Source organism: Canis lupus, chromosome 20 (genome assembly GCF_048164855.1).
Source record: "Canis lupus baileyi chromosome 20, mCanLup2.hap1, whole genome shotgun sequence".
Taxonomy (NCBI): domain Eukaryota; kingdom Metazoa; phylum Chordata; class Mammalia; order Carnivora; family Canidae; genus Canis; species Canis lupus.
The window spans coordinates 55,805,697-55,815,565 of NC_132857.1; the positions used below are offsets into that span (position 1 = coordinate 55,805,697).

The following is a 9,869-nucleotide window of genomic DNA, read 5'->3' on the forward strand; positions in this document are numbered from 1 at the left end:
GTAAAATTTTTTTTTTTAGGGCGGCCCGGGTGGCTCAGCGGTTTAGCGCCGCCGTCAGCCCAGGGTATGACCCCGGGGTCCCGGGATCGAGTCCCACGTCAGGCTCCCCGCGTGGAGCCTGCTGCTCCCTCTGCCTGGGTCTCTGCTTCTCCGTGTGTGTCTTTCATGAATAAATAAATAAAGTCTTTAAAAATAAATTAATTAATTAAAAAAAAAGATGCTCTTCCCATAGACAAATCTCCCTTTGACCTCTAAAACTGGCATGAATATTAACCATATAATGTGACTGAAGCCATTTTTAATCGAGCAGCTTCATACCTGTGAACACTTACGGCCTTGGAGCAAGAGATGGTAACTACCAAGTGAGCTGTCGGGGTATTTGTTTGCCTCAGGGAGGAGGTGTATTGCCTCTTTCTTCCTACACAGTTTCGGTTCTTCTTTTCCTCTTCTCCCCCCACCCACTTTGCTCTTACCTACTTTTCTAACCCCTTTCTACACCCTGAATTTTTCTATTTATCTATAATGTACATCCTTCTATTTATCTAAAATACGTGAGGCTGCTTACGATACTATAACACAGGGATCGGGAGAGAGAAGAGAAAAACCTTGAGGGGAGCATCGGAGCGGGAATCAGGTGGGGGTGTCTGCCACAGCTGAGCCCTGAACGGGGATCTGGGATGACGGCACGGTGCGTCAGGTCGTGCAGCTCCTTTTAAAATCCGACGGGCACTTGGGTTTCTCTTAGCGTGTGTCGTATTTCCGTGCCGGGCATTTGCCACGTTCCCCGAGGATGGGGCTCTACATCCTGCTGTTGCCCCCGCCGCGCCCCACCCGCCCGGCGGGCTCTGCACCGAACCTGTAGGAAGACCACAGACTGGCCAGGGCTTCCCGCTGGTGGGGGAAGCTGGACCTTTCGGTTCCTTCCTGAGAGGGGCTGTTCCTGGAGTTGGTCCGAAGGCGACAGAGGCCACTCGGGGCTGACCTCTGAGCCAGGACTCGCCCAGACTTCTGTCCTGGAGACCTGAGCATGACGGAATGGAGCTCCGGTGGGAAGCGGAGTGAAGCCAAAGGGATTGCCCTCGAGTAACTTCATCTGCCCAAGGAGGTGCAACTTCGGGTCCGGGGTGAGGGACCGTGTCTGACGTGCCTCAATCCCTGGCACGTGCAAGTGCCCGAGTACCCCTCGGGAGTGAGGAAACCAGCAGCGTCCATAGGCGCGGCCTTCTGGAGGAGACTCGCCAGGGCGACGGCAGCAAGCGGAGGCCGCACCGTCTAGGACGCCAGCCACTCGCCGCGTGTGGCCGCGGAGCCCTAGGAAGGCGGCCCAGTCCAAGTGGAGCTGTGCCGAAGGTATAAGTGTGCACACACGGCCAGCACTGTGGAAAAAAGACTAAGGTGCCTGCACAGCGCTGCTGTAATGAAGACTTCTCAGTATGGAATATGGATCGCATGTTGAAATGACAGTATATTGAATTTATTGGGTTAAATAAAATATATTATTAAAATTAACTTGCTTCTTCCCACTTTGTAACGTGACCACTTAAAAATCTAAAAAAAAAAAAAAAATGAAATGTGTGGCTCACGTGGTATTTCTGTTGGGCAGCTCTGATATCCCAGCATATTTATCTAAATATTACTCCAGTTATTCCACATATCAAAACACCTCCCCGAGGAGTGAATTTCCACCGTGGGCTCTAACTCCTGTGTTCTCTCTCCACAGGTACGGCTCTCCACGTAGCATGTCAAGGACTACATTAATCACCAATTCCTTTATTTTTTTTCCCCTCCTACACAGTTTCCATTTTCTTTTACACTTGCTTACCCAGCCATCTGCAGTACACCAGTTTCAGATATTTGAGCTGTGTAGAATCTGTGTGTGTACAGACGTGTGCTTGGACTTTCTTCCTCCTGAGAAATCTGACGCGGACGATTACGGAAGGAACCCGCTTACTCCTGGGAGCCAGCACCAGGGACTCGGCCGTTGGGTGGTCTCTGGGCGGTCCCTGGAGCCTCCTTTCTGGGTGGTGTGCTGTCCCGGCCAATGCCCACCCTCGGGTGCCGCGGAGACGGGGGATCATGCTCTGCTGCAACTGTCTGGTTTCCTGTAAAAAAAAAAAAAAAAAAGCAAAAAACAACACATGTTACTTTATATTTTTTAGGGAACAAAAATGCTGCTATAAGGTTTCAAAATTTTCATTCTGAACACTTTTCCGGAAAAAAAAAAAAAAAAAAAACCAACCCCAAAGAAGCATTTCGAATACCCCGGTCACATCTTTGGATCTGTAAAATCCACCCTGTAGTAGGGCACCTGTTAATCTGACAGTAGCAATGTAGAGTTTGTCCATTCGAACCCATCCACGTAGATGCAAAGAGTCAGCAAGTTCGCCCGAGCTGCTTGCTCCTGAACCTCGGCGCCCCGCGCCCGCCAGCCCCGTGTGAACGTCCGTCCGTCCTTCCGAAGTGTAGACCGCCTGCCAAGCTGGATGAGTGGCCGGGGGCGGCCCCCTGCGCCCCCCTCCCTGGCCCCGCGCTTGCCCTGGGGGGCCTCCTGTAGGGCACCATCTGCAGCCTTGAGGGGTGCTGCGGTGAAGTCCAGGATCCCTCCAGCAGTTGGAAAAGGAAGCCCTGGGCCGGGGGAGGGAGGGAGGGACCCCGGTTTGTGCCTATGAGTAAGTTGTTTTAACCCTTCGTTGCTGAATGTTTGAGTTCTCTCTCTAGCATCAGATAGATTTCCTCGTCTTAGGCCGAATTAGAAGAAATCGGTATGGATGGATTTTTTTTTTTAATTTTTTTTTTTTTTAACATTTAACTACTGGTGTCTTCAACACACGAATTTAAAGCTGAGTCAACTCTTAACTTCCAGTTGCGGATTTTAAAAAGGATTGATTTCCAAGCAGTGGAGTCCTCGGGGAAGCTGACTCGGATTCAGTTAAGCTGGTCTCGTGCGCTGCTACCAGCCTCGACGCGGCGGAGGGTCAGTGGGCGACCGCCAGGCCCGTCCTGTCGCTGCGCCTGCCCAGGACCCGGGAGCTGGCGCCGTCCCTGCTGCTGTCACCACTGAACGAAACGTCAGCCGGGGACACCTCGAGCTTTCTCTTCACTGTGTGAGTTGTAGAGCGAGCGAGCCAGCGTGTGTGCGTGTGTGTGTGCACGTGCATGTGTAAAGCACTGAGGACTGCGAATCCCAAACTTCTCTTGCATAAGATTCCCCTAACACAGCGAGGCTGCTTTGACTTAATTTATTTGTTAAATGTTGCACTTTGTTTATATGTGTTTTGCTTTTTGAGAGGAGCAAGGAGGCGACAAATGCTACTGAAGTATTTATTTCACAAAGATGACGGTTTTCCGCATTCATTTACACCTTAAACATTCTTTTGATTTTTCTCATGTTGCCAGCACTTGCCCGATAGAGCTGCTCGGTGGCTACCTGCCGCCCTGTAGAAGGGTCCTGGTAGGGCAGGTTTTGCAAACTTTATCAGGTAATAACATATGCCATAGATTATAATCTTGCTGTTAATATTGGCTCTGACTTTAGAAGCTGCGACGTTGGTCTTGGGGAGGATCGCCAATTAATAGTTGTCACACCACTGTTGTCTGTTACGCAACTGTATTCATGTGGAGATTGAACCAAGGTCAATAATTCTTTGCTTGTTACTTGATTGTCTTAAATTCTTTCCAAAGTAACTTTCCCCTGGGCACCCCAGTTCTGTTTCTTTTTTTTTTTTTTTCCCCTGTTCTGTTTCTGAAGAACTGCCTGACCCTTTGGTGTGTCAAAAAGAGCTACGTGCTTCACTTGTGGCTCCTTGTTTCTTGATCTCCACAAGGGATTCCTAAAATTCACACTACTTTTATTCACAGAGAAAGTTGGCTTCGAGGTCTCTTAAAGATGATTTTGCTACTTGCTGATCAGCCAGTCAGTTCACCTAGCTGCAGTCTTTATAGGACCTCTAAGCTGAGTTTCCTACACTGTGACTAAAAAGTGGGCAGATTATTGGGATGGATTACACAGCACATTCCAGGGGATCCCTAAATATTACTTTATGTGATAAACTGATATCACGACCATATCCTCTGTAGGCCATTTTTTAAAAAGCCACATTTATGCAATTTTCATTTTTTAAAAAATTATGACTCCTTTTCATTTGTACTCTGAATATAAAAACCACACTTCAGAATGGCTGAGCCTATGATCACGTATTTGGTTGTGTGCTCCTTTTAGCTAGGAAGAGAGAGAATGAGTGCGTGTGTTTTTCCTCTGTGAAGAATTTTGTATCCTGCTACTTCTTGAAAGTTTACTTTTTTGATGCTGTAAGGGAATAGCCAGATGGTTTATACAGATAATCTCTACCTGCAGGATGGTGGATTGTTAAATTAGAGAAATACTGTTTGGGATATCAAGACTTATGGTTGGATTCAACTTAACCAATTGCATTTTTATAACGTAGTATATTCCTTCATTGACTGTATTATCAATTCATAAAGTGCTTTTAAAACCTAAAAAAGATTTATGGTTGGAGACTAAACTATATTAATGCCAAATGTGTTTTGGTCGATTACTAGAGCCTTCTGTACAAATGCATCACCTCTTCAAATGCTGTACAGTTTGCTTGTTTGAAGGGCAGGTAGTAGGGAGGTGAAGCGTGGGGTAACACTTAAAGGAAATAGTATCATGTGATTGCAAGAATTAGAATTCATAGAAATATTGGGATAAATGAAGAAATAAACATGTTTGTCTAGAATGTAGCACCTAGTGACTTTTTGATGCCCTGACTTGACATGAAGAAGTGCTATTTCTGTCCAAGGCCAGACCAAGCCATCACCAAGACTCATGGGGAATTATTGGTTCTCGTTTCCTAGAGGAATAACTAAAAACAAATAAAAGTCTTAACAGTCCCCCTCTTTGAAGCGTTTTTTTTTTTTTTTTTTTTTTTAGCAGGGCAGAAGACATTTAGAGTCTGGCTAGATGTCATGCTGGGGAAGTTTTTCACCAGAAGGGGGAGGATTTCACTTCATTGTCTCACCCTCAGCGAGCTAAAGGAAACATCATATAGTCTAATGTGGTTTCATTTAATACTAACAGTTTCGCCTTTCTAAAAGTATCAAATGAGGGCCAGGGAACTGCCCAAGGAAGCGCTGCTCCAGGAAGCTTGCTTACACATTTACATCTGGGTACCCGTTCTAAAGACTTCATCGTGTGCGGATGGAAGGGGACTGGGGCATCCTGTGGGGTTATACGTGTCTAGTTTGTAAAGTACGTAATGTGCACTGCAGATGTGTGTTCTCTGGGCTTGATGTATCTGTACAGTAGCTTTCATTAAAAATTTTGTGGACACACTTGTTTTGGTGATTTAAGGGGGAAGACGGGCATTTATACCAAGTAATGATGCTGTAATATATAGTACGTGTAACAGAAGGTCTGGAAGTAACCCTCCCCTGGCCCGTGGAAAAGTTTGGTTCTCCTCTAGGTTCTACAATGAAGATGTATGGATACTCTGGCGGCCTGCATGTTGTATAATTTGAAAAATACTAAGAGTGGAAAATAAAATGGAGTTAAACTTTGTCTCGTCTGGTTTTTCCTGAGTCATCCTAGGGCATTCTCATTTAAGGCCTCAAGGCCAGCGTTAGGATGAACCATTATTTTATTTATTTATTTATTTATTTGTTTGTTTATTTCTCAAAAGAAGAGTTCATTTTAGTGGACAGCCGCTCAGACTTGAAGCAGGAGTAAAGTCAACCTTGACCTTTTTGCCCTCTACTTTGCCCGAATATCTATTTTTATTGTTTTTTTTTTTTTTTTTTTTATTGAGGAACCAAGAGAACCTGACTTGTTCCTTCAGCGCTGAAAATGCTAGCAACTGATACAGGAAAGTGTCTTTTTTTTTTTTTTTTTAAGATTTTATTTATTTATTCATGAGAGACACAAAGGGAGAGAGAGGCAGAGACCCAGGCAGAGGGAGAAGCAGGCTCCATGCAGGAGCCTAACGCGGGACTCAATCCCGGGACTCCAGGATCAGCCCTGGGCCAAAGGGAGGCACTAAACCACTGAGCCACCCAGGGATCCCCAGGAAAGTGTCTTAAACTCGTTTTTTTTTTTAAGGTAAGATAGAGTTAAAGGTCAGTAGACTAGTGTAGTAGCCGAATTTCTTCGTGACACTCTTCAGCTAATGCACCAGCCCTGCGTATGTTGAAAGATCATCTTTTGGGAAGGGTTGGCACGTTTGTGCTTCTATTTAAGTCCTGGGTTATTAGGGGATGCCTGGGTGGCTCATGGGTTTAGCACCTGCCTTCAGCCCAGGGCGCGATCCTGGAGTCCCGGGATCGAGTCCCACGTCGGGCTCCTGCATGGAGCCTGCTTCTCCCTCTGCCTGTCTCTCTCTCTCATGAATGAATAAATAAAAAAATTTTTAAAGTCCCGGGTTATTAGTGTTAATGTACAGGTGTGAAGGCCAAGAGAGGCTGTCACGGTGTGGAGCCTCCGGCGAGGAAAGACAGGCAGGTGCAGGATGACTTCCCTGCCCGGGGGAGCCTTCTGGGCCTGGGCCCCAGGTGCGGTGTGTGTAAAATCTTTTTCTCCTTCGTGCTTCGCTGAATGTTGCAGGAGAGCCAGGCGGTAAACTGCTTTAATCAATTAAAAATGGAAAGGATGGGGGCCAATAAACGCTCTGTAAGTGGATTGAGGGCGCAGCAAATGATGTGCTTTTATGAGGTCTTCTCCATCCTCCTCGAAGTCCTTATTCTCCAAGGAGCTCGGAAGAGGCAGTTTCCCGTTCGAGGTGCCTTGGGTACAACTTTAAATGCGGGTGGAACTGAGGCCGAAGCAGGTGCGCTCGCGGGGAGGACCCGGCTGCAGAGCGGATTTCAGGATCAAGGGGAAGAGCCGGGCTCCTGGGGGGGCTCCCGCTCGGCTGTGCCCTGGCCGCGGGCCTCGGGGTGCTGCCTGGGAGGACGTCGGCGGGGTTGCAGGTGCATCGTGGGACTGGCCGGCGCGGGTGAGCCGGCGGTGGGGTGCGGGCTCCCCTGCGAGGCCCCGGCCGTGGGCCTCCCTCCTCCCGGGGGGTTGGCGGCCCGAGCACCCCGAGCACCGTGCAGGGACTCCCGGCTGGGCCCCGGGGCCGGGCTGCAGAGGGGCCTGGGGGCGAGCGGCTCTGCACGGAACCCCAGCAGGCGGCGCAGATGCCCCCGGGGCCCGGACGCAGCGCCCTTCTCGGGGTGCAGGGACCCCAGCTGCCCGCACCCCCGACCCCTGCTGTCCGCACCCCCCGACCCCAGGTGCCCGCACCCCCTCGACCCCAGCTGCCCACACCCCCCGACCCCAGCGGCCCGCAACCCCCCGACCCCAGGTGCCCGCACCCCCCGACCCCAGCTGCCCGCACCTCCCCGACCCCTGCTGTCCGCATCCCCCGACCCTAGGTGCCCGCACCCCCCGACCCCAGCAGCCCGCACCCCCTGACCCCAGCTGTCCGCACCCCCCGACCCCAGGTGCCCGCACCCCCCGACCCCAGCTGCCCGCACCCCCGACCCCAGCTGCCCGCACCCCCGACCCCTGCTGTCCGCACCCCCCGACCCCAGGTGCCCGCACCCCCTCGACCCCAGCTGCCCACACCCCCCGACCCCAGCGGCCCGCAACCCCCCGACCCCAGGTGCCCGCACCCCCCGACCCCAGCTGCCCGCACCTCCCCGACCCCTGCTGTCCGCATCCCCCGACCCTAGGTGCCCGCACCCCCCGACCCCAGCAGCCCGCACCCCCTGACCCCAGCTGTCCGCACCCCCCGACCCCAGGTGCCCGCACCCCCCGACCCCAGCTGCCCGCACCCCCGACCCCAGCTGTCCGCACCCCCCGACCCCAGGTGCCCGCACCCCCCGACCCCAGCAGCCCGCACCCCCTGACCCCAGCTGTCCGCACCCCCCGACCCCAGGTGCCCGCACCCCCCGACCCCAGCTGCCCGCACCGCCTCGACCCCAGCTGCCCGCACCCCCCGACCCCAGGTGCCCGCACCCCCTCGACCCCAGCTGCCCGCACCCCCCGACCCCAGGTGCCCGCACCCCCGACCCCAGCTGCCCGCACCCCCCGACCCCAGCTGCCCGCACCCCCGACCCCTGCTGTCCGCACCCCCCGACCCCAGGTGCCCGCACCCCCCGACCCCAGCAGCCCGCACCCCCTGACCCCAGCTGTCCGCACCCCCCGACCCCAGGTGCCCGCACCCCCCGACCCCAGCTGCCCGCACCGCCTCGACCCCAGCTGCCCGCACCCCCCGACCCCAGGTGCCCGCACCCCCGACCCCAGGTGCCCGCACCCCCCGACCCCAGCTGCCCGCACCCCCGACCCCAGCTGCCCGCACCCCCGACCCCTGCTGTCCGCATCCCTCCGACCCCTGCTGCCCGCACCCCAGCCCCGAGCCCGGCCTCTGCTGCCCTGCAGCGCCCCTTCCGTGACACGCATGCAGAGGGGAAGCCCCCCCTCCCCCCGGGCTCCGGCTCCGCAAGGGCGCTGCGGGGTCGTGGGGGGCTGACGCCCCTGCGGAGGGAGGCTTCTGGGCCGGCCCCCCACTGCCTGCTCTTCGGGGCGGCTGGAGGGTCAGGTGACAGGTGGTGCGCAGGCTCCTCCGAACCTGCCACCTCGGGGTGGGGGCGGCTGCCTTGGGCCTAGGGCGCGACCCGGGGTCCCCGCGGGGAGCCCGCTTCCTCCTCTGCGGTGTCTCTGCCTGTCTCGTGAATAAATAAATAAAATTCAAAAAAAAAAAAAGAAGAAAAAGGAAAGTGCCACCTAAATAATGGATGTTATGTGAAAAGGCTAAAATCAACGGAGTAAATCTGAGAAATTTGAGCCATCCCATTGGCTTTATCCAGGATTCCTGAAGCCGAACGAGCGCGGGGGGGGGGGGGGGGGGGGGGCCGGGAGGGGGGGAGGCTGGGGTGGGGGAGTGGGGGGTGGGAGGGAGCAGCCCCCCGGGGTGCAAGGCCTCGGGCAGGAGGGATGCGGCTAGGCCAGGCCACCCTCCCGTGGGGGCGGGGGTGGTGGTGGTGGTGGTGGATGGAGGAGGGGAGGGTGGAGAGAGGTGGGGGGGGTGGATGGAGGGGGGATGGATGGAGGGTGGAGGGAGGGGGGTGGATGGAGGGGGGTGGGGGGGGAGGCCTGGGCCCTTGGTTAAGAAATCACAGCCCAGGCACCTGGGGGCTCAGCGGTTGAGCGTCTGCCTTGGGCTCAGGGTGTGACCCCAGGGTCCTGGGATCGATTCCTGCATGGGGCTCCCTGCAGGGAGTCTGCTTCCCTCTGCCTGGGTCTCGGCCTCTCTCTGGGTGTCTCTATGAATAAATAAATAAAATCTTAAAAAAAAAAAAAAAGAAATCATACCCCCCTGAAATCAGAGCTCAGAAGAGACCTAACTAAGCACCAGCACTGTGCCAGGCGTAAAGAAGCAGCCCACTGAAGGTTGTCCTGTATTCCTCCCAGCTCCTGTGGCCACGAGATATTGTCTTCGTTTTATAGATGAGTAAACCGGGGCTCGGAGAGATTAATGTCCTTTGTTAAGTGGTGGCTGGATTTGAACCCAAACAGTCTGATAACAAAGCCAGTGAACTTAGAATTCCGGGTAACTTAATAAAGTGATGATCAGATTTGCCTTCCTGAACTCATGGCCGTTTCCGACCTTAGTATTGCTGGCCCCTTCCCTGCATCCCCCCATATTTAGTTATGATTAACTGAGCAGCTACTATGTACCAGGAACTATCCTAGGGCCTTTACATCTATTGTTTCATTGAAAAATGTGCTCAGGAAACGATGTACAGTGTTAATGCACAGACTGAGCCCTACGCAAAGGTAGGAAAAGAGGGTAAAGACTATCCCGAGGCTCAGAGACTCTTTTTTTTTT

At 53.5% G+C, this 9,869-nt stretch overlaps 1 protein-coding gene across 1 annotated transcript in view; it reads left to right on the forward strand.

Annotated features, from left to right (window-relative positions):
• The window catches only part of KIF5C (kinesin family member 5C), a 148,750-nt gene extending 143,190 nt beyond the window's left edge, over positions 1-5,560 (forward strand). The window contains exon 26 of the mRNA XM_072789139.1: positions 1,721-5,560. The gene's annotated coding sequence lies outside the window, so the exon portion shown is untranslated. The remainder of the gene's footprint in view (positions 1-1,720) is intronic.
• Positions 5,561-9,869: the final 4,309 nt, after the last annotated feature.